Source organism: Rhipicephalus microplus, chromosome 10, assembly GCF_043290135.1.
Source record: "Rhipicephalus microplus isolate Deutch F79 chromosome 10, USDA_Rmic, whole genome shotgun sequence".
NCBI lineage: Eukaryota > Metazoa > Arthropoda > Arachnida > Ixodida > Ixodidae > Rhipicephalus > Rhipicephalus microplus.
Window position 1 is genome coordinate 28,061,497 of NC_134709.1, and position 22,255 is coordinate 28,083,751.

Below are 22,255 nucleotides of genomic sequence, written 5' to 3' on the forward strand. Positions count from 1 at the left end.
CAAGGGCTTCTTGGCTTTCACTTAATGGGCGCTAGCGTCAACGTCTACACATGGTTCCCTTAAGAGATGGTTCAAGTTTTTATTATCTTTTTTTGTTGGCATGTTTCGCGTATCAGGAAAATAATTACAGTGTCTTAGCTCAGCTCTGCCAGGATATACGTAGCGTGAGCTATGGACGGATGGAAGAACGAACTAATAGACAGATGGCCGGATGGACGGACTATCGAGCGAGCGATCTCATGCGAGTCAAACGTCAGTCTCAGCCCACTGTGACACGTCACTCCAGAAACTTCCAGGCCTTCGGCGCACCAGCTGTGCGCAGTGTGACGTCACTTCTCGCGCTTGCGCAGAACTGCTCACCTTAAGCCACGCGAAACTGCTGAACCTCGGCCAATGCAGCTTACGCTATACAAGAACAGCCTAGACAGGTTTCAGGACAAGATAACCTAGGATTATGGGGTTCGTTGCCAAATTTCACCCTGTCCAACTACAATAAAAGGGTTACCTAAACAAAGTGCATCTTGTTGACGATTAGTTGAACACGTGACTACCACATATACACAACCTCCTAGAGCTCATGGTTTTTTGTAAAACTTTTCCTCAGAATTATGCATAACACCTGGTGTGGGTGATCACGTGGGATAAGTCGGTTCACGCTGTTTCTCGTCTTGCTTTCACCATCTTTGTGCTGCTGCCTAAATTGCGGTAAACTAAGCTCCCACGGAGTGTTTGCTTTAGGAAATTCTTCACTTTCGCCGACAGCGATTTTCAAGATGCGACGGAAGCGCACCAACACGCAGATTAGCGAGTAGCAACACCATCGGGCTCAGCGTCGGACTTAGTGGGAGGGCGGAGGGGGTGGGGGGGTATGCATTTTTTTGGGGCAAGCTTGACCAAACTTTAAAATTCGCTTTTCATTTTTTTTTAAAGAAGAGTGTCTTCCATTCTCTATTCTTTGTAGCTATTACCACGGTGTGACGCAGAACCGTTCTGGCTAAGCCAGATCGGGTGCGGCTCGTGTAATAGCCGTCAGGTATACTCGGCCTGCTCCCTTAAATAAATGGAGACCGGCCGCCCTTTAATTATGTAAACACACGTACACGACGCCGCTTTGGGCTGTTGTTTTTTTTCTCTGTTTGCACATACCGCGTAAAGTCATTGTCCACGCCCACGGTCACAAAGTCACGCGCAACTTCCGGAAACGACGGGAGGAGGGGGAAAGAGAGAGAGAAAAGCGCGATGACACCACTTATGACGCGTCACCGTTTTCGCTGTATTCTCGGCCCGGCCCGACGAAGCCGCTTTCTCTCTCTCTCTCTCTCTCTCTCTCTCTCTCTCTCTCTCTCTTTTTGAGTCGGCAGCGAAAGCGTTTATGACGCCAATGGCAGCCGCTTTTCGGCGGAAAGGAAAACGCGGACAGAACTGCGCATCATCTTGTCGACCTACTTCTTGCTTTTATTTAGATACGCAAGGAGTTGAGAGCATATCAATACCGCGAACCATGACTGTGACGCACACAGGAGCGGCGGCATGATATCTTAATGTTGGGGTAAGCGAAAGGGAGGGGTTTCTTTTTGACTTGCATTGCTTTAACGCTATTCAGTTTGAGCATTAAGAAAAGGGACAGAGGCATATTCTCTTACACAGGCGAAAACGCTACAAGCAAGAATTTGGGAAATGGGGGGGGGGGGGGAAGCAGCACCAATTGTGACCTCTCTAGACCCTCACACTATTGGAGAGATAGAAAAGAGAGAGAGAGAGATGATTATGATGATATGTGGGGCTTAACGTCTCAAAACCACCATATGATTATGAGAGACGCCGTAGTGGAGGGCTCCGGAAATTTCGACCCCCTGGGGTTCTTTAACGTGGAGAGAGATTCGAAAGCCAAGGTATACTGCGGTAATCTTACGTAACTCTTTATAAGCAGTGCCCACACCCATACAGTGACGATTTTCTAAGCAAGAGCAATACATCTCGGAGGCAATGCTCTTTCTCGTAGTATGCACCGGAAGTCATTCCGGAGCCGGAAACGCGTCAAGGAGACTATGCTAGAGGTCCGAAGTATAACATCATCCGCGCTGACACGCGTCTCAGCGACGTTTCTATTTTTTTTTTTTAAGTATCAGCCGCAAATCTCGAAGGCAATGCTGTTGTGTAGAAAGACGTCGCATGCGAAATGTTTATCACAACGTTTTATAAATGTAACTATAGAACTATGATATTTATGAACGACCTTTACTTATCCATGGTATCGGATTCGGGGACGGTGTTTCAAGCCATTTCAAGAGTCCGGTACGTTGGCCGCTCTTCGTGTGAATTTGTGAAAGTTCGGCAGTTAGCAAGCGTTGGGAAAGGCTTTCAGGATGTTATAATTTAATCCTAATGCGACACACGAAATTCGGAACCCTGGTGCCGGTGACACCATAGTGACGCATTAACATGAGATAAAGAGAGTTAGCTGACGTGGACCTTGTTCATGAATACGGTAATAACAATTGGAAGTGGTGCGCGCGTTCCCTTGCGGCATGTACAAGCAGCAGAGACGGCACAAACAGAGTACCCCAGCCTTTGTCCCTTAGGCGACGCGGATCTCGAAGGCTTTGCTTTCGCTCGTTCAATGCGCCGGAAGCGATCGCAGAGCCAGAAACTCGTCACGGGCGCCATGTTTTAGAGGCCATGGGCACGTTCTGCCTTTCGCGCGATGATACCAAAACTTGGTCGTAAAAATGACTGTTCCAGTTGTTACGAATGATATCGCGAAAAAAAAATCTAATTGAAAGTTATCTTACTGCTGCTTTGCCGGAAGTGCGTGAGTGCGTAATAAACTTTGCAGGCAGAAAGAGACAAAAAAGTGTACCTGCACAATACGACGTATACGAAATGGCCTAAAAAAATTATTGCCCGCGTCTTCGTGTCAAATAGAAGCTAGTCTTTAAAAATGACTTCGATTCATAACAAATAACAGTATACCGTACGTCGCACGACACAATTTACCTCTATAATATGCTAACGTACCCATTTAATATAGTTTTCCCATAGGCAGCCTATCCCTTGCCACCATCTTCTCATCCAGTCAACTAGTCACCTAACTTCAATATCCTGCCGATCACATATCATTTCCATGACGCACGTTATGACTCACATGATTCTATGACTCACGATACTATCGCAGCTCATTGCATTTCTCATTCATGCAAAAAAAAAAAGACAATTCAAAGGGAAGGTCAGTTGATGAGCGAAAAAGAAACATCTATGGAAACTTGCAGGGCCAATTAAAAGCGCTTGTGAGAAGCACGTTATCACCTCACTGTCACTTTAGTATGATTGCGAAGTTATTATTATTATTATTATTATTATTATTATTATTATTATTATTATTATTATTATTATTATTATTATTATGACACGACTAACAAAAGTGGGTGGGGGCTGCGGTGAATTTTGCTCCTCTCCTCCTCTTAATGGAGGAATACACGATGGAGGCAAACAAAAGGGACGAGGCTGGGAGGTTACCTAGACACCACGTGCATTTTTTCAACGTCATTTCCGTGACGGAAAGCATTAACAAGACACATGTTCGGTTATCCACTCTACCCAAGAGGAAAGAGAAATGGGAGAGGGAGGAAGAAGAAAGAGAGAGAGAGGAGCGCAGAACGGAGAGCCCCGCACGCACCTATTGTTTCCAACCGTGTATTGCACCAGAACAACTGTAATCGACTGTAGTCCCGACCATAGAGTTTCCCAAAATTAACTAGAGGGCACTGTGGCGCTGCGATCGTTCAGCGAATATGATGGGTAGTACACACATTTGCCTAGTCTTCATACTTGCGGGTGGCGAATCGTACTTGCGGCTTCGTTTATCGCTGGTTACGGTTTTGTTTTGATAGAAAGAACGAACCCTTTTGAACTTAGTGACTTGATTCGAAATAGTAAGCTTAAAAGAACAAGGTTGTGAAGCGCAAACGGTGAACATTTGCTAATTTATGTTTTCGTGAAAAAAAAAACAACTCCAAGCCACAGGAACACACACGGAGCCAGAAGCAGGCTAGAAGTACGAAAATTAGACAAATGTGTGTATACTACCCATCATTCCCATGCTCGCTGAAGCGTCGTGCGTTGCAACTCCCGTAGACACTAGCGCCAGAGTTCCCTCTAGTAAGCATTGTGGGAAACTCTATGGCAACTCCCATAGACACTAGCGCCAGAGTTCCCTCTAGTATGTATTGTGGGAAACTCTATGGCAACTCCCATAGACACTAGCGCCAGAGTTCCCTCTAGTAAGTATTGTGGGAAACTCTATGGCAACTCCCATAGACACTAGCGCCAGGGTTCCCCCTAGTAAGTATTGTGGGAAACTCTATGGCAACTCCCATAGACACTAGCGCCAGAGTTCCCTCTAGTAAGTATTGTGGGAAACTATGGCAACTCCCATAGACACTAGCGCCAGAGTTTCCTCTAGTATGTATTGTGGGAAACTCTATGGCAACTCCCGTAGACACTAGCGCCAGAGTTCCCTCTAGTAAGTATTGTGGGAAACTCTATGGCAACTCCCATAGACACTAGCGCCAGAGTTTCCTCTAGTTAGTATTGTGGGAAACTCTATGGCAACTCCCATAGACACTAGCGCCAGGGTTCCCCCTAGTAAGTATTGTGGGAAACTCTATGGCAACTCCCATAGACACTAGCGCCAGGGTTCCCTCTAGTATGTATTGTGGGAAACTCTATGGCAACTCCCATAGACACTAGCGCCAGAGTTCCCTCTAGTAAGTATTGTGGGAAACTTTATGGCAACTCCCATAGACACTAGCGCCAGAGTTTCCTCTAGTTAGTATTGTGGGAAACTCTATGGCAACTCCCGTAGACACTAGCGCCAGAGTTCCCTCTAGTAAGTATTGTGGGAAACTCTATGGCAACTCCCATAGACACTAGCGCCAGAGTTTCCTCTAGTTAGTATTGTGGGAAACTCTATGGCAACTCCCATAGACACTAGCGCCAGGGTTCCCCCTAGTAAGTATTGTGGGAAACTCTATGGCAACTCCCATAGACACTAGCGCCAGGGTTCCCCCTAGTAAGTATTGTGGGAAACTCTATGGCAACTCCCATAGACACTAGCGCCAGAGTTCCCTCTAGTAAGTATTGTGGGAAACTATGGCAACTCCCATAGACACTAGCGCCAGAGTTCCCTCTAGTATGTATTGTGGGAAACTCTATGGCAACTCCCGTAGACACTAGCGCCAGAGTTCCCTCTAGTAAGTATTGTGGGAAACTCTATGGAAACTCCCATAGTCACTAGCGCCAGAGTTCCCTCTAGTAAGTATTGTGGGAAACTCTATGGCAACTCCCATAGACACTAGCGCCAAGGTTCTTCCTAGTAAGTATTGTGGGAAACTCTATGGCAACTCCCATAGACACTAGCGCCAGAGTTCCCTCTAGTAAGTATTGCGGGAAACTCTACGGTCCCGACAACTTTTGAGCCGCGAACTACGCGTGCACGAGCCACCTGTGTACACACCACTTCCGGAGGAGACGCGCGCGCGCTCGATCCTATAATACGCGGGTGTGTCGTATATACGTGCGAACGCGAATACATAAATTCCAGCAGCAGCGGGAACGTGGGCTTCTCTATACAGCAGCTGTGAGGCCTGAGCGCGCATACAATGGCACAATCGACGCAGGCGCAGATGTGACGCGGTTGTATATGGCGCTTATCAATCACGCACGCCCGTGAAAGAGCGCACATCACGGCAGTCGCCGCGAGTGCGTATACTATAGATAGACGTCAACGTGCTGATGATTTTTTTTCCCCCTTTCTTTTTTTTTCTTTCATTCTCTCCGATCTTGCGGACGTCTGCACTCGAGCGAGAGAATCAGCATGTGAGCGCCATCAGCAGGATGTGGTATAGTCTATACGGGTTTTTTGCGCCGCCCGGACTTATTTTTAGATGTCCTCGCACAGCGGAATCGTGATAGCGAACTGATTAGCGAAGCGCTGATACGGGGTGCGTCTCATAAGTGTCCGCGCTAGGCACCAACGCAGGACGCCGCATGTGACGCACACGAAACGATACCAATAGACTCAGCAGCCAAACTGCAAGAAAAATAAAAGGAAAAAAACTCGAATAAAACAATCCAAGCAGAAAACTGCATGGAAAACGTTTTTTTACGCTCGTCGTGAGGCCCCAGTATACAAACTCTTTGTTCCAGCACAACCGCGTACCCAAACGCGCACGCATTATAGCGAAATGAACCAAAGTGACAACTACTGACAACGGGACGCTTAACCCTTCGCAGTAGAACACTGACGTCACTTAACCAGAAGAATGGCGAATGTGTTAACGTCACTGAACTAAAGCCCCTTCTCTGAATTAGATGAATGATGAATGTGTTGACGTCACTGAACCAGAGGAAGACAAATGATTGTGTTGACGGCACTAAACCACAGGAATGAGGAACGTGTCGACGTCACTGAACCCCAAGAATGACGAATGTGTTGACGTCACTGAACCAGAAGAATGAAGATTGTGTTAACGTCACTGGACCAGAGGAATGACGAATGTGTTGAAGTATACTATTTTTTCGACGTGTGAAACGAATTTGTGCGCCAGAATTCGTTATAACCAAATGGTGCGAGAAACAGTTATTGGCGTTCAAGGGCGAAATGTCTTGAATTACAGAGGTTTCGCACTACGCCGTACAGTATGTTGAATTGTGACCGTTATATATGAGACTGCGATCTAAGGACATGAAATTGCGGTGGTTTTGCACGTCAAAATAATCACGTGGCTGGGACTTCGCAGTGGGCAACTCCGGGTTAATGCTGATCACGCAGAGGTTGGTCAACGCGCGCTCATAAGTTAATGTGTACGGTATGACGGGTGTTCCTGTGTTTAGCCCACCATTGAAATGCGTCAGCCGTAGTCGGGAATCGAACCCGCGAGACCTTGTTTCGCCTAACTCCTGCTTCGAATAGGTAAAGACAAGATCGCACCTTCATTCTCCCAGGCGATGCCACCATTCTTCCAGGTGACCTGTCCATCCTACAACATCCCGACGGTCCTTGAAACAGCCTAACGATTATCCGAGGGTCTCGACAATGTCACGCGTTGTAGCAGATACCGAATTTCCCATGTTTAAGAACGATTGCTTGGTAGGCTATAGTTGGTTCACTGCAACGCATGTAACAGCGCGCTGAACTGGAAAGGGACAACGGCTGAGACACTATAACGAGCGCTGCGTCCCGTACACAGTGTCTTTTCCAAGTTCTACGTGCTGTTACTTCTGCTGAATAATCTATTTCCTGTTCACCCATTATAACTGTGGCTCGCATCCACTGTTGGGGACCGGCCAAGAATTGAGTGGTTTTTATAAATTTATACAAAATTTGAAATTTATAGGGTACTAACTTTACGAAATTATGCAGGAAGTTATGGAGCCCCGCAAATTGTGTACATATAAGAAGAACTCTCATTACAAATAATAGCAATAAACACTGCAAATCAATAGCAAATTAATAAATCAAAACCACATTTTTCATGTAGAATATACGGGTACAGAAAGATCAAAGTAACGTGTTCAGTTAGGTGAGAGGTTGCGTTTATTAAGATAGTTACCAATAACGACACGGAGAAAAAAAAAACGTTAAGGAAGATGAAGTAAGAAAGCTTGTACCAAAAGACAACGAAGTGAATTTCTACTCGACAGCGTTGTAAAAAGACAAAAAAAAAATTAAGCAAAAACACGTTTGAGCGCAGAAAAATACCTTCCGCTACACTAACGAAGCAGTTCCGCACTGAACGCGTCGAGTACCGAGTTATATTCCCAATACTACTACTACAGGTACTGCGCCGTGCTCCCTACCGGGCTGATGAAATTAGGTGCCTTTTTCCTCTTCTAACCACTACCACCACCACTACTACTACTACTACCAATGTTTGAGTATTAAAGGGCCTTGCCACCACTAAACCACCACCGAAAGTATGATCCACCCGACTCGTGGCCGATCGTTCCAGAGTGGGTAGGTGCCAATCATCCAAGGAACGTCGCCATCATCATCATCTGGTGACGCGACGCTCTTCTCACATCGTATAGTTCTCCGAGTTCTCTCTCTCTTCTCCGAGCCAGCCTGCGGTGCTGTGGAACCGGTAAGCGACGTACGTAGCGCGCGCTGCTATCGTGTGCGGTGAATAATTATGGCCAGTAGAGAGACGCTCTTTTACGAGCATCGAACGTGACCAACTGGAGCGCCGCCTCTTACGCCGCCGCCTGCTATCGACCGCTTTCGCAAGGCTCGTTTTCTTTACTTTCTCCTTTTTTGCCTCTTTATAGCGCGACACAGATGCTTGCAGCGTCGCCAGTCAAAGTACTGCGAACGAAACTAAAACGGCGACGCGATGATTTTTTTTTTTTTTCGTCTCTCGAAGTTTACATTATTGCTCCCCACGGTGTAACGAGTCACCGTTGCGTCACCGGTAACACGAATAACACCACAGTGCGTTGTCTGGTAACACCAGAGAACAACACCTACCAGCTGTTAACACTGAGGTGTAACACGCAACATTCGATCCACCGCATCTGCTCCCGCTTGAAACTGCGCTCAAGGACGGTGGCGCCATCTGGAGCTGAAAATGCAATGTAGCCGAAAAAAAAAAAAAACGCGCCGCCGGCGCGGATTTCGAATGCACGTGAACGGAGCGCCATGAGTTGAACCGCAGCGATTGCCTTGTTGCCAGAAAATGAACGAACGAAACAACTTTATTGCGAGATCCAGCTAGTTGCTGGTCCCGGACAGACCACTCAGACGAAGGATGCAAGACATTGTCTCCCAATAGCCTTCCCAAGTTTGGTCTTCTAAATTGGAGCTGAGCAGTGTTGTACGCTATCGCTCGTGGAAAAGTTTTGGGGGAGTCTGTTTGTTTCTTGGGTCCCCCCTCCCCCCTCCCATAGCATGCGACTTTAGTAGGCCGCTACTGTCTTATAGGCTTTACATATCGAGTCTGGGTAAGTTGCCGGAAACATTCTTTGTAGCAGAGCAGGACTGGGAAAAGAATATTTAGTGCCAGTTACCGGTTATCGTTTCAGCTGGGGTTCCGTGCCGAGTCCTATTCATTGCCAGACAAGGTTTTAAAAATAACCACAAATCAGCACAGAATTCAATCTTTGGACTGAAAGTTAGCGAAAACATCGTTAATATTGCAAGAAGTGATATCCACGCGGGTTTGATTTCGAGAAAGCTTTAAAGAATTCGAAACTCGCTGGAGCGGACGTTTCGACAAGGGGACGTGCCTTTCTGCAAGATAAAGACTATCTGGTGTAGCACCAGAATAAATACACGATTCATTCTTGTCTTCAAGTATTCAAGTATTTTACCAATGGGTAATACAGCTGAACTCTATATAACCAGTCATTCTCATGCCGGCTGAAGTATAATACTGAGAAACAATGTAGTATCACCGAACATTCCCACGCAAGCCGATGGGTAACACTACAAAAAAACTATAACGTTACCCCAATTTCTTACGGTGTCCGAAGTGACAACATCGCAAGGTAATATTGAAGAAAAAGTAGGGTATTAATTAACAGTCATTGCCATGGTGGTTGAAAGGCCGCAACCGGAGTTATCGTCGACACTGGCGCCAGAGTGCAAAGCGTTAATATTCGTATAAAGCTGAATATAATTTGAGTGACGGATTTGCTTCGCTGTTGTGATATTACCAATGATGTTATATTACCTACTACTACGCTACCGATTGCGCTCATGCTGGCTGAAGGCTAGTATTGTAGATCAACGTAGCATTACCAACCATTCTCGTACTAGCTGATGGGCCATACCGAAAGGAGCTGCTGCGTTACTGTACATAATTAGCAACTTTCCTCATACCGATCTAAGTGCAGTATTATGGGGCAATACTATGCAACAACAAAACGTTACCCCAGTCACCATGGTGGCTGCATGACGGCACTGCAAATGTAACACCGTAAAAAATGAGTGTATTAATTGGCCATAATTCCCATGCCAACTGACTGGTCACCACATGAGTCATCCATCAACCATCAGTTCACCCGTATGCTATATAGTTGAACCCAACGTTACTAAGTATATAGTGGTCGAACCATTATCACAATGTTCAATTACCATACTCGGAGTCATCATAGACGCTGAAGCCAATATACACCGCATTAATCTTTAAGAACGTCGAATATAGATCGACTTGTTTCGCAGTTGTCGAAGGAAAGATTAAGTTACCATATTTTTTTATAAATTCAACCGCATTTCGCATTCTCGTATAGGCCCTCCGTCATAAGCTCGGGCGTGGCTCGGACGGCAAAACGGCCTCGATGTGCGATACGAATGGACAATGAAACAGGAACGTTACGAAATGTACGAAAAACTGCTTATTCGCGCACTAGATCACGTTAAAACGGTTACGCGCCGTGCGCTCAGCCTTAGCCTGATAGTTTGGTTTGCGGCAAATGCTCTTTCTATTAGAACCTTTTTACCACTGCAATGGTGCCTCCCGCGAAAACGTGTTTTTAGTTATTCTTACATTCAGTTAGCAATATCCTGACGTTGACATCTCGGCTACTAAACTAACCATGAAGCACTTGTCACACATTTTCCCTAGTGTAAACTCGTTGGTATGGCAAAGAAGGTCGTAAATCTAGTTATTACAATAAGGGTAACTGCTAGCGAGATGCAGGAACCATCATATAGATACAGATTTATTTATTCAAGTACATCACAGGTTCCGATTGGAACATGTATAGACATATACGCAAAGGCACAAATGCTGCGCACAGACAGACAGACAGACAGACAGACAGACAGACAGACAGACAGACAGACAGACAGACAGACAGACAGACAGACAGACAGACAGACAGACAGACAGACAGACAGACAGACAGACAGACAGACAGACAGACAGACAGACAGACAGACAGACAGACAGACAGACAGACAGACAGACAGACAGATAGATAGATAGATAGATAGATAGATAGATAGATAGATAGATAGATAGATAGATAGATAGATAGATAGATAGATAGATAGATAGATAGATAGATAGATGGATAGATAGATAGATAGATAGATAGATAGATAGATAGATAGATAGATAGATAGATGGATAGATAGATAGATAGATAGATAGATAGATAGATAGATAGATAGATAGATAGATAGATAGATAGATAGAATGCAATACATGAAAAGGTCTAGACCTGATTCGATGAAATCATATGTGTAGCTACACATATGATTTCATTGGAAAAGTACAAAGCAGCGGCGCATTGTGCCAAGTTGTTTGCGTAAAAGGAAGCTTATGTAACCCGAACACTGGTTTAAAAAAAAAAAACTCCATCGGTTCCAGACGCATAAGGCTGAGATGACACAATGGTACAAGTCATGTTTTTTTTTTCCCCTCAGTCGCTTCAATCGACGAATACCCCCTGGTCGCGAAAGCCTCTCTGGACCTCGGAGGCATCACACGGTTCCTGCTGTTGTGTGGCTCCGGGATCGGAACGCCGATGGTCATAACAGGACGTAACGTTACGCCACAATGACTTCAGTATGGCATCACAATTTCTGACATCTGCAACGTCAGAGTGATGTCACATACTTTTCTGCACAAGTCGTGTTGCCGGCGACTGACACTTTTCGTATTTGACGAGTCATGAAGTGACAGAAGAGGGCGGAGACAAGAAGAGAGCAGAGTGGATTAGGGGACAAACGGGGGTTGAACATGGGCCGGACATGTAGCGCGTAGACAGTATAACCGCTGGTTATTAAGGGTAACTAACTGGATTCCCAGAGAAGGCAAGCTGGTTAGGGGGAGACAGAAGGTTCGGCGGGCAGATGAGATTAAGAAGTTTGCTGGTATAAACTGGCAGCAGCAAGCACAGGACCGAGTTAACTGGCGGAACATCGGAGAGGCCTTTGTCTTGCAGTCGACGTAATCAGGCTCATGATGATGGTGGTGAAATGTGGCTCTGCCTAATCGAATACGAATACGCATCTAAGTGGAGAAACACAGCGCACATAAGGGCGAGGACGCAGAAACGCAGTACACTGGAATAGCGCGAGTCTAGTGTACTGCGTTCCTACGTCCTCGCTTTTTCTTTCGCTGTTTCCCCAGTTAAGCATTTACAAACTCGCCCAATTTGATGCCTTGCTCAAGGCATCTAAAGCGTTCGACATTGTGTAGACACAGTATTGCCCTTCTCGTCCCTAGGCCCCTCGCAAGTGGCGTCCCCATAAGCGGCCGAATTCGGCAACCCTCCGGAACAGACTTGGCGATGCCCATGGACGAGCGCCTGGTGGCCTCCATGTCGGCCTTCTGGCTGGGCGTGGCGGTGCTGTCGCCGTGCTTCGTGCCTCGCAGCGAGAACCGCGGCGTGATCCGGTGCATGCTGGTGTGCAGCGCGGCGTGCCTCTACCTCTGCTGGCTGTGCACGTACCTGTCGCAGATCAACCCGCTCATCGGACCCGCGCTGCCGAAACCCGCGCTCCTCTTGCTCGACCAGTACTGGTCGCCCGGGGACAACAGCAGCGCCACCACGGTGGTGGCGGCCGGACACGAGCGCTAATAATAGTCACCGCGTCAACTATGGAGTTTACGTGGGTGCTAGACTGGAGCACCAAACGCTATGGCATTTCCTTTCTGAACGTGAATAAACGATTCCATCTTTGTTGAAACGAGGGGGGCGGGCAAGTTGGAAGAGGGGCAGAGGCGTAGTCAGGTGTGGCACACCAAACCCGTGCCCCCCTACTCTCCCTCCTCGTGAATTTTTTTTTCGCCATGGTATGGACCTTTTTTACGGAGAGAAGGATTCCTTAATTTCTGGGCTGTTGCACGAGAGTACAAAAGCTGACGTCACAGCGTCGGCAGTGCATATCAATCAAGGGGGGGGGGGGAGTCGCGCGCACTAACGACAGCCCAGAGAGGACCAGGGCGGCGCCAAGGAAGAGTTGGGTGAAAAGATCTATAAAGAGTAAGAAATGTCCATTTCAAGGGGGTGCACCCAGTCAAATTCATTTAAAGGGGGTGCCCCCGATTTCAAAGGGGTATACCCCCTTTCCGACGCTCTACTAATTTAAGCTACATCGGACGCGTTGTCCGAAGGTTGCAGGTTCCGTTCATGCCGGCGGCAAGTAGTCCTTACGCACACGTTATATTTCCTCAAATTTATATCTCGATTACTACAGATAAAGTCCCCTGTAGCTTTTTTTATTTTTTTTGGCTTGCTGCGTGTTGGTTCTTATTAAGGCTGCAGCTAACAGAAAGAAACAAGCCCTTACTTTCGCCTTTTTTCGAATGGTCAGCTGACCGTAAGACTGTGACCTCTCACATTCGCACTGCTGCGACGGCATAGAGCCTCAGTCGCAAGAACTTGCGGTACCGAATCGGTTATCGGGACGTTTTCGACGCCTCTGTACCGTACAAGCGCAAAAAGATGATAGAATAGATAGATAGATAGATAGATAGATAGATAGATAGATAGATAGATAGATAGATAGATAGATAGATAGATAGATAGATAGATAGATAGATAGATAGATAGATAGATAGATAGATAGATAGATAGATAGATAGATAGATAGATAGATAGATAGATAGATAGATAGATAGATAGATAGATAGATAGATAGATAGATAGATAGATAGATAGATAGATAGATAGATAGATAGAAAGATAGATAGATAGATAGATAGATAGATAGATAGATAGATAGATAGATAGATAGATAGATAGATAGATAGATAGATAGATAGATAGATAGATAGATAGATAGATAGATAGATAGATAGATAGATATAGATAGATAGATAGATAGATAGATAGATAGATAGATAGATAGATAGATAGATAGATAGATAAATAGATAGATAGATAGATAGATAGATAGATAGATAGATCAGAGCTACGGCAACGCTAAAGGTAGTTCCGTAATAAAGGGCCCGCCCGAGTCCTTAATTTCGCTATTATCCCGTTTCACGAAAGTCGAGCCTGACACCATATTCGACACCTACACAGCACGTAAGTATAGGCTGACGATCGACGTAGCAAACATTAAAAAAAAAACAGCTGCAATGTAACTGGTAGAAAGCATACTCGACTGAGATTATAGGAAGGCAACGATAGCTGTTATAACAGTGATAATGGCCAATATGAGCTTTGACTGCCCAGTGCCCATCATCATCAGCCTGACTGCGCCCACTGCAGGGCAAATGCCTCTCCATGATCCGCCAAACAACCCGGTCTTCTGCTTTGTGCTGCCAAGTTATACCTGCAAACTTTTCAAACTCGTCGGCCCACCTAAATTTTCGGCTTCCCTTCGTGCGTTTCCCTTCCTCTGGGAATCCACTCACTTACCCTCAATGACCAACGGTTATACTGCCTACGCACTACGTGCCCGGCCCATGTCAATTTCTTCTTCTTGATTTCAACTATGACATACTTAACCCCCGTTTGTTCCACTCTGCTCTCTTCTTGTCTTACACCTACCATTTTTTTTCCATTGCTCGCTGCGTCGTCCTCAATTTAAGCTGAACTCTCTTTGTGAGCCTCCAGGTTCCTGCTCCGTAGGTACCGGCAAGATGCAGCTGATATGTTCTTTCTCTTGAGGGTTAGTGATAGATTACTATTCCTGATTTGAGAATGCTTGCCGAACGTGACCGACTCCATCCTTCTTATTAAAGAGTCTTTCTTGGGATACTTTCACGCAGAAATTTCGGTCTGTCTGTATATCGATTGGTGTGTCCTTCTGCTGCTGTTACCCGATTCAGTATAATGGCGAAAGTTTAACCCTTTCCTAAGCGACCAACCACCTCTACCTGGTTTTCGCGTTCATACTAGCTGACTTTGTTAATCAAAAAATTGGCAGATCCCACGTACAGTGGGAATCGGTGATATGCGAAGCACGAATAAGAAAGATTTATATATCACTTTAAAATCAGTACAACGTTACGAGGTGGAGGTAAATTTCGCCGTACATGACTTCCATCTCATGATTGTCATGTTTGGATGTGTCGTTTACCTTCGTCATCTAGTCACGTCACGCGATACCAAATTTAGTATATGTGGAGCTAGCGAAAGGGCCACGAGTACGCTATTAGCGCGTCATGTTGTCATGTTCTCACATGACACGCGTGTCAGTATTAGCATGTTCCCTTACGGAAACGCCATACATGGCCCATATATAAGTTATATCTGGCCATATATAAGCATATATGGCAGCATATGTGGCCATATATAGGCATATATGGCAGCATATGTGGCCACATATAAGCATATATGGATGTATATCTGGCGGAGTCGGTTCATGTATGGGGTTATATACGGCCATATATGATGCGGTTGGCCCATATAAGGAGTCAAATCTGGCCAAATAAGGCACGGCCACACCATATATAACATATCAAGTGGATCCTTATATGTGGAAGTGCTCTCTTATTTGGGATTAACCACGTATATATTTAGCAACGTGATCACACTTTTATGCGAATTGTAATATATAACAATTTGTACACAAAGCTGACCTGCTTGTTTTTCATAACAATAGAAGTATTAAATATATCTGTTGTTTCTGCCATGCAAAAAAACCGAAATTTCAGGTCAGCTTTGTGTACGTGATAGTTGCAACTCAGTTGAATGCATATATGCATGCATTCGTGTAATTTAACTCGTACATTTTTCATAGCATTTAGGTTTGAAACAATAAGTTGCAATTAATACGACGTAAATAATGTATACAAGAGCATACATGTTTTACGAGGAAGGAATCGTGTCAAGTCACAAAACGTATTGAAGCTTCCGAACCTCGCTATTATTATAGAGCAATCCTATATAGTATTATGTAAAGACAAAATGCATGCAACTTATATTGTTCACATTAATGCATTGTTTAAAGTGGCAGCAAGAAAGAGTATTTTCAATGCACTTTTAGCTTCCACATCGGTGGACAAAATTTCTGATTATTTGAAAGTTTTGATGGCTATATGCTCCCTTCATATAACAAGATTTCTCTTAATCCTGTTGACCCCTCATCTGCGATTGCTTTCAGCAGACATTTACTATAATTGCATGCGCAGTGCAATGTTTAAGGGAGTATTTTCAAAAACAAAAAGAACTTACGTGAATGCAACTTGCAGGCACTATTATGATTACATTCAAGATGGAAGTTGTACTAATTTATTGCAAAAATACATCTTGCGTTTCCTTTGGCTACGTATAATGTTCCTGGCTGTGTACATAGTAAATTTATCGAAAATTTTATGATTGCACAAGTGTACAAATAATTTAGTGTAATGTTTGCAAGCGTCAAATAAATCTCACGTCATAGACACATACGTTAAGAAAGGTGCAACTGACTCACACATGATACATATTTAATGGACGATGTAATGAAATGCTGAAGCTTTATAGCAACATTTAACGTAGGCTGCCGAATTCACAAAACTTCTATTTTGTGTCGGTGTGTCATTACTTAGTCGAGGTCACTAAAGCGCACGTGCCATCATCAGGATTAGCCTAAACATTGCCTTGTGAATACAATTAGTATGACACATTTTTTGCGGGCTGGCGTGATACCTAAGCCAAACTCTACATTATGTAAACAGCCCCTTGTTGTGCAGGCGCGTAACGATTCAAACTGCTTGCGAACATATCCTTTCAACACCAACACGGTAGTGCACTTACTAATAAGATATGTATGCCGGTACATACCCACCAAACTGCGCAAGTGCACACTCACATATACAGATTCATGGGCACCCGGACACTGGCATTTCATTCAATGTGGCTAGATATTTTCGGCCATGTCAGAATGATATGAGTGTATTATTATTATTATTAATATTATTATTATTATTATTATTATTATTATTATTGTTGTTGTTGTTGCTGTCTTTCGCAAAACGCCCAACAGCAAATCCATATGCTGTCATACTGCGTCGTTATGTAAGTTTTTTGAGATCAGTTATCTTGGTGTTCTTTTTGATAGCATGCTGAATTTTTTCTACTTGCATTAAATGTGCTGCCATGCGAGGCCTTCATTCTCTTCCTGTTGGCTCAACATCTCGCGAGAATCCGGTTCTTTTACAGCCTTCTACAAATTGTACACCGCGATATGTCGTGGTCAACTTGAGTACGTATGCATATTTGATTTGGAATGGCCTTGCTAAATCCAGCAGTAGCGCCACTGAGTGAGTCCAGAAAAATTTCATAAGTATTTACCCTCATCGTTTCACTAGAATCCTTTCAACACTGCTAGAATATTATATTTGCCATCAGTTAACGGCCGGCAAAATAGCGCTGAGATGTTATTTTTTTACAAGCTAGTTCAGGGTGAGATATTCTGCCCTTCTTGGTTGTAATAATTTTGAAACTCCGCGTAAGTTATCGAGAGAGAATCGACCGCTTCATGTACCTGCCAGCTTCTTTCAACACTCTATCCTTTACAGAATACAGAGTCTATCTAACGTCAACTTTCTCAATTCGTTATGTTTTTCATAGTCTACAGTCATTTTTTTGTCAGTGAGGGCTGCCCTGTCCTAACGTAGCTTTGCACATGCACAGGTTCTTCCCTTTTCCGTCTTTCAGGAAGCCTTCGCCACGGTTATGTATATTCTACATTATTTTTCAATCCCATTCCATGAATTTACTCTTTTATTTGTTGTTTCCATTGTGCGTTGATTTCTTTTCGACTGCTCGTTTTCGCTCTTTTTTTGCATTTCTGTGGACAGTCCGTAATGTATTGTTTGTTTTTGTTTTCTTTTCGCGCGCGCCAGCATGAAAGACCCTATGGTTGTTCTTGGGTAGGTTAAAAAATGATTGATTGATTATTGGTTGATTGAATATTATTATTATCATTTTAAATGCTTGCGAAATAAGATGAAAATTCCGCTGAAACGCGTCTTCGTAGCCAGCGTACACGAAGCAGCGATTTCAGCTCCACGGAATGCCTGTCTCAAAGGTCTTGCACGTGCAGCTTTCTGGGCCCGCGGGAGGAAGTTGAAGTCCATTGTTCGAAAAAACTCGCCTGACTGCATTGGTTGCAAGGGGTGCGCACAGTAAAAAAAATACAAAAAAAGGCGCCCGTCGGATGAGTGGACACTTCGGAGAAAGTTGTTCGAAGAAGCGTGGCGCGTAGGCACCATGTAGCCCTGCCGTACGTGGCATACAACAGTCTGTCGACAGTCGACACAGCAGGAAAGAGAGTGCCGCGGCCCATTTCAAGTAACGACGAAGAAAATAGTTTGCACAAACATTCAGTCGTATGGTAATAACATTGCGTCAATAATAGTTAAAAAATGAAACGTCGTTCACCAATAAGCTCAGGAAAATTTAGTTCTAGTGAAAAGTGCGTAAATCATTGATCTCAAGGAGTAATGTAGTATCCATTGCAATATTCATTGTCAAGCCTGCGTGCACTGTATCCGTCCGCGTCATTGTTGTTTTTTTGCTCGCCGGAGTGGGTGCCGTGCTGATCGAGTTTGTTAATTTTCATTCATTTTGCTCTTATTTCGTGTTCAACTACTGCTCCAATTTACACAAGATAATCGCGCAGCTCTCAGGAATCTACTTCGCTGTACGTGGCGAAATTGTGGACGGACGTGGAAGTGTTTTTGTGTGCGTGTGCGTCTGTACGCTGCTGGATTGGCGATCGTCAACTTTTCGTGCGAGAAGAAAATGGATGCCCACGCTTGCGGGCAAGCGTTGCTTCAAAACTTCTTCCTAAAGCAGTACGAATGCACGTGGTGGCTTTAAGGTGTGAATAGGTTATCAGGATTAACAGGCTCCTTGAAAGACAAGTCTCGGTTAAATGTTAAGGTAAGTTCATCATTTTCATTACCTCCGCACGTTGTTCATAAATATTATGATAACTCGAAAACATACCACATTGCATGCTTGCTGAGTAAATAACTTTATGCTAATCGTGGTTACGTCATTAGGCTGTTTTGTTTAAGCGATACGACAACACTTTCTTTTTTTTTCACTTGATCCAGACAGTGCTCTATTTAATCAAAAAATCTACGCCAGGAAAATGTTGGTTTCGTGCCATTGTACTTTTTATAAATATATTCATGTAAATATACTTGTGTCTTATTTTTCTCATTTTAACGCTTGAGGAAAAACCAAGGATAAATTACAACTTGCGCTATTACAAATAAAAAAGAGTTGCATATCTCAAACTCCAAGGGTGTCATGAGATTTATGAGCCCACGTTTGAATTTGTCTTGCGTTTGAATTTATCTTTCTTCGTCTACGTTCTACTTGTTTTTATATTTACGTGTGTTTTGATTAAGACACGCAGTTAAAATTTTGTTGCTAGTTTGATTCTTCAAAGCAGGGTGCTATGTCACGGATCCAAATGGAAAAACTTAAGAATAGCCCGTAATTTAGTTTCCGCCATCTACAACCAGGGTGATATAAGTGTAAATTTGACTGCAATGCGTATATCACAGGCGACATTATCGTTACTGATGTCGCAAAATTGCGTGGTTATCTTGAGGAACTGCGCATACCCGCATACATAGTTACACAAAATAATGTGATGCCACGTTTTAATCCGTGAGCACTGTAGATAGTTTTACGCAAGCCGACAAATAAACTGGTATGATGCATTAGGGCTTGCAATGTGTGAAAAAACTGGGGGACCGTTAAGCTCCGTTTTTCACAGTTGAACGTGATAGCAGTATCGATCCTGTTTCTTGTGCGTGATTCAATCACTTAGTGTGTACTCTTTATTGCATGATGCTACTTGAACAAATTTAATTGTGGAATAGTACTGTGTAATTGAGAAGGTTGAAAGTGTCTCAATGAAGGTTTCGCACATGGCTGCATTTTGTGTAAAAAAGGGGTAACATAGTTTAAAGAACAAGAAATATTATGTAATTACTGAGTAGCGCCAAAAAATTGAAATACAAAAGGAAGACACCTAGACGCAGCATCCACTGACAACTGAAACATTGTTGGAGAAAACAGACATACGTATATATGCGGTTACGAGAACACGTGCGGTGAAAGAAAAGGATTAGATGAGCAGACAGATTGTATAAATGATGCGCTTCCAGGAAAGCTACCTCAGTAGCAAGCAACATAAGTAAGAGTTACGTGACACATGAATCCCCAGCTTTGTTTATGAAATACGCCTCTCCGATTTCCCGCGCTATACCGTGCCACTGAATTTAGCTTTAACTACCGTATTCCAAACAAGGGCGCGCAGCCACACACTCTACAATATGATGATTGGTTAAAGAATGGTTGTTAATTCCTTTAAAGAAGCTTTGTGATCTACAATTATATAAATAAATTCTAAATAATACTTCCCACACGACAGTGCAGTGCCGTCCACCACACGATGTCCACACTGTGAAAGAAAATGATCAAATGTCTGCTCATCTAATCATTTTTTTCCACCTCACGTGTTGTCGTAACCGCATACATATGTCTGTTTTCTTCAATAAAGTTTCAGTTGTTAGTGTGCGCTGTGTCCAGGTGTCTTCCTTTCGCACTTCAAATTTTTTCGCGCAACTAAGTTAAGATGAAGTACCAACTCGCCCAGCAGAACGTGCTTCTCAATATAATGTGTGTAAAATGTTTTAGAACTTTATGCACCCACCACGCAGTCGTGAGGAAATACGTGCAGTAACCAGTGTGCCTTTTGTAATGGTTGGCTGTCTTTAGACCACGAAGTCACGTTGGTAATAACGTGTTGTGATGCTTGATGACAATGCACGCTTGTATCATGCAATATAGCTGCGATATTAAAGGTGTTGTGAAACCTGCATGCAGGATACATGTATTTATTAAGCATGACAGTTATTTTCCTTGCATTTTACAACAAGAGGAAGTTATTCATGCTTTATTTCCAAGCAGATGCATAGCTGTGTTGTAGAGCACTTGCATGCCATGCAAATTGCCTGCATGATTTCGATCATCACTCAAACCCGAAAATTTATAATATTTGTTTTATTTGCATTCTCTCAATTTTTGATCATTGACAAGACGATTTTTCATGGAGAGCCACCGATGCCTACACCGGAATTTCTGCAGAATGAGCTCTTTACAACTGTTACGTTAATGACGCATTATTGGCAAAATGGAAAGCGGATTACGTTTACAAAGTACATTTTTAGTGTCCCGTTGGCAAGAAATATTGTTAAATGCCTCCGTTCCCACGCGCACAGAGACCTATAGACACCAGTTTTAGCAGTCGTTCTATAGGTCATTAGTCACAATACTTGTGCATAACAAGCTTGCATACCAATCACTTTCGACCGAACTTCCTAAAAGTTGATTATCAACTCATTTAAGTTATTTAATGTACACGCAGTTCATACGGTCAATAGCAAGTCATATTTCGTTTTGACTGACTATGGACGCTCCATTGACACACGAGAAAAGTTTTAAACATAACACACTGTGAAATATATCTTTACGAAACTCAAATTGGGTTCTTTTATGTCATTTATTTTTGTCAAGTCGGAATCGATAAAGCGGAATATTTACTTGCACCGTACTATGTCTCAGACCGTGTTGACCATAGGTTCAAGATAAGAATAATCGCATGCAAGACTGACGTGTTTCAAAATGATTTGTTACCAAAAAAAATTACAAGATGGAACCAGCTGCCTTCTAGCATTGCCTCTACACTCCCAAATATTTGTTTTATTTCATGTTAGAATTGTTCCGATTTATATGTTAGAACATGTTCCGATTTATATATGAATTTCTCTTGCAGATTGTGATTCAGGTGACTTTGATTATTTGTTTGGCTGACTATGTATTTTTTGTATTCTACTTTTCGTAAATGCTCCCCCAATGTAATGCCAATTGGTGCTGTGGGTAATGAAATAAATAGATAAATAAAAAAGTGTCGATGAGTAAGCAATAAATTTAAGCACAAAGAATGTATCTCTTCAGGGAAAGTGAGCTAACAGTGACATGTGCCCACCACAAACTTTAAATATGATGCCAAGTTACATTTTAGCAAATTGTTGTTGAGAATAACTTGAGATATATTGAGGATAACTTAATTGAACAAGAATGTTCTGGGGTATGTACTGCCTTTGTTTTGGAGATGATATTGACTGCATGCAGACCTTTCAACAAACAGGTATATTTCTAGCTGAAGAATGATTTGAGCAGCTATATTTTTTGCCGGTGACACAGGCTGAACTAATATAGATGAATCATTTGAATGGCTTTATATAAAGGTATCCATATAAGGCCATATATGAAAGCA

The 22,255-nt window shown here is 43.5% G+C and overlaps 1 protein-coding gene and 1 pseudogene across 4 annotated transcripts in view; one reads left to right on the forward strand and one right to left on the reverse strand.

The window, feature by feature from the left end:
- LOC119181309 (microtubule-associated serine/threonine (MAST) protein kinase dop) overlaps positions 1-22,255 on the reverse strand; it is a 259,056-nt gene that overhangs the window by 75,675 nt on the left and 161,126 nt on the right. The gene's annotated exons all lie outside the window — the stretch shown is intronic.
- LOC142774196 (V-type proton ATPase subunit e 2 pseudogene) lies at positions 12,141-13,462 on the forward strand (annotated as a pseudogene).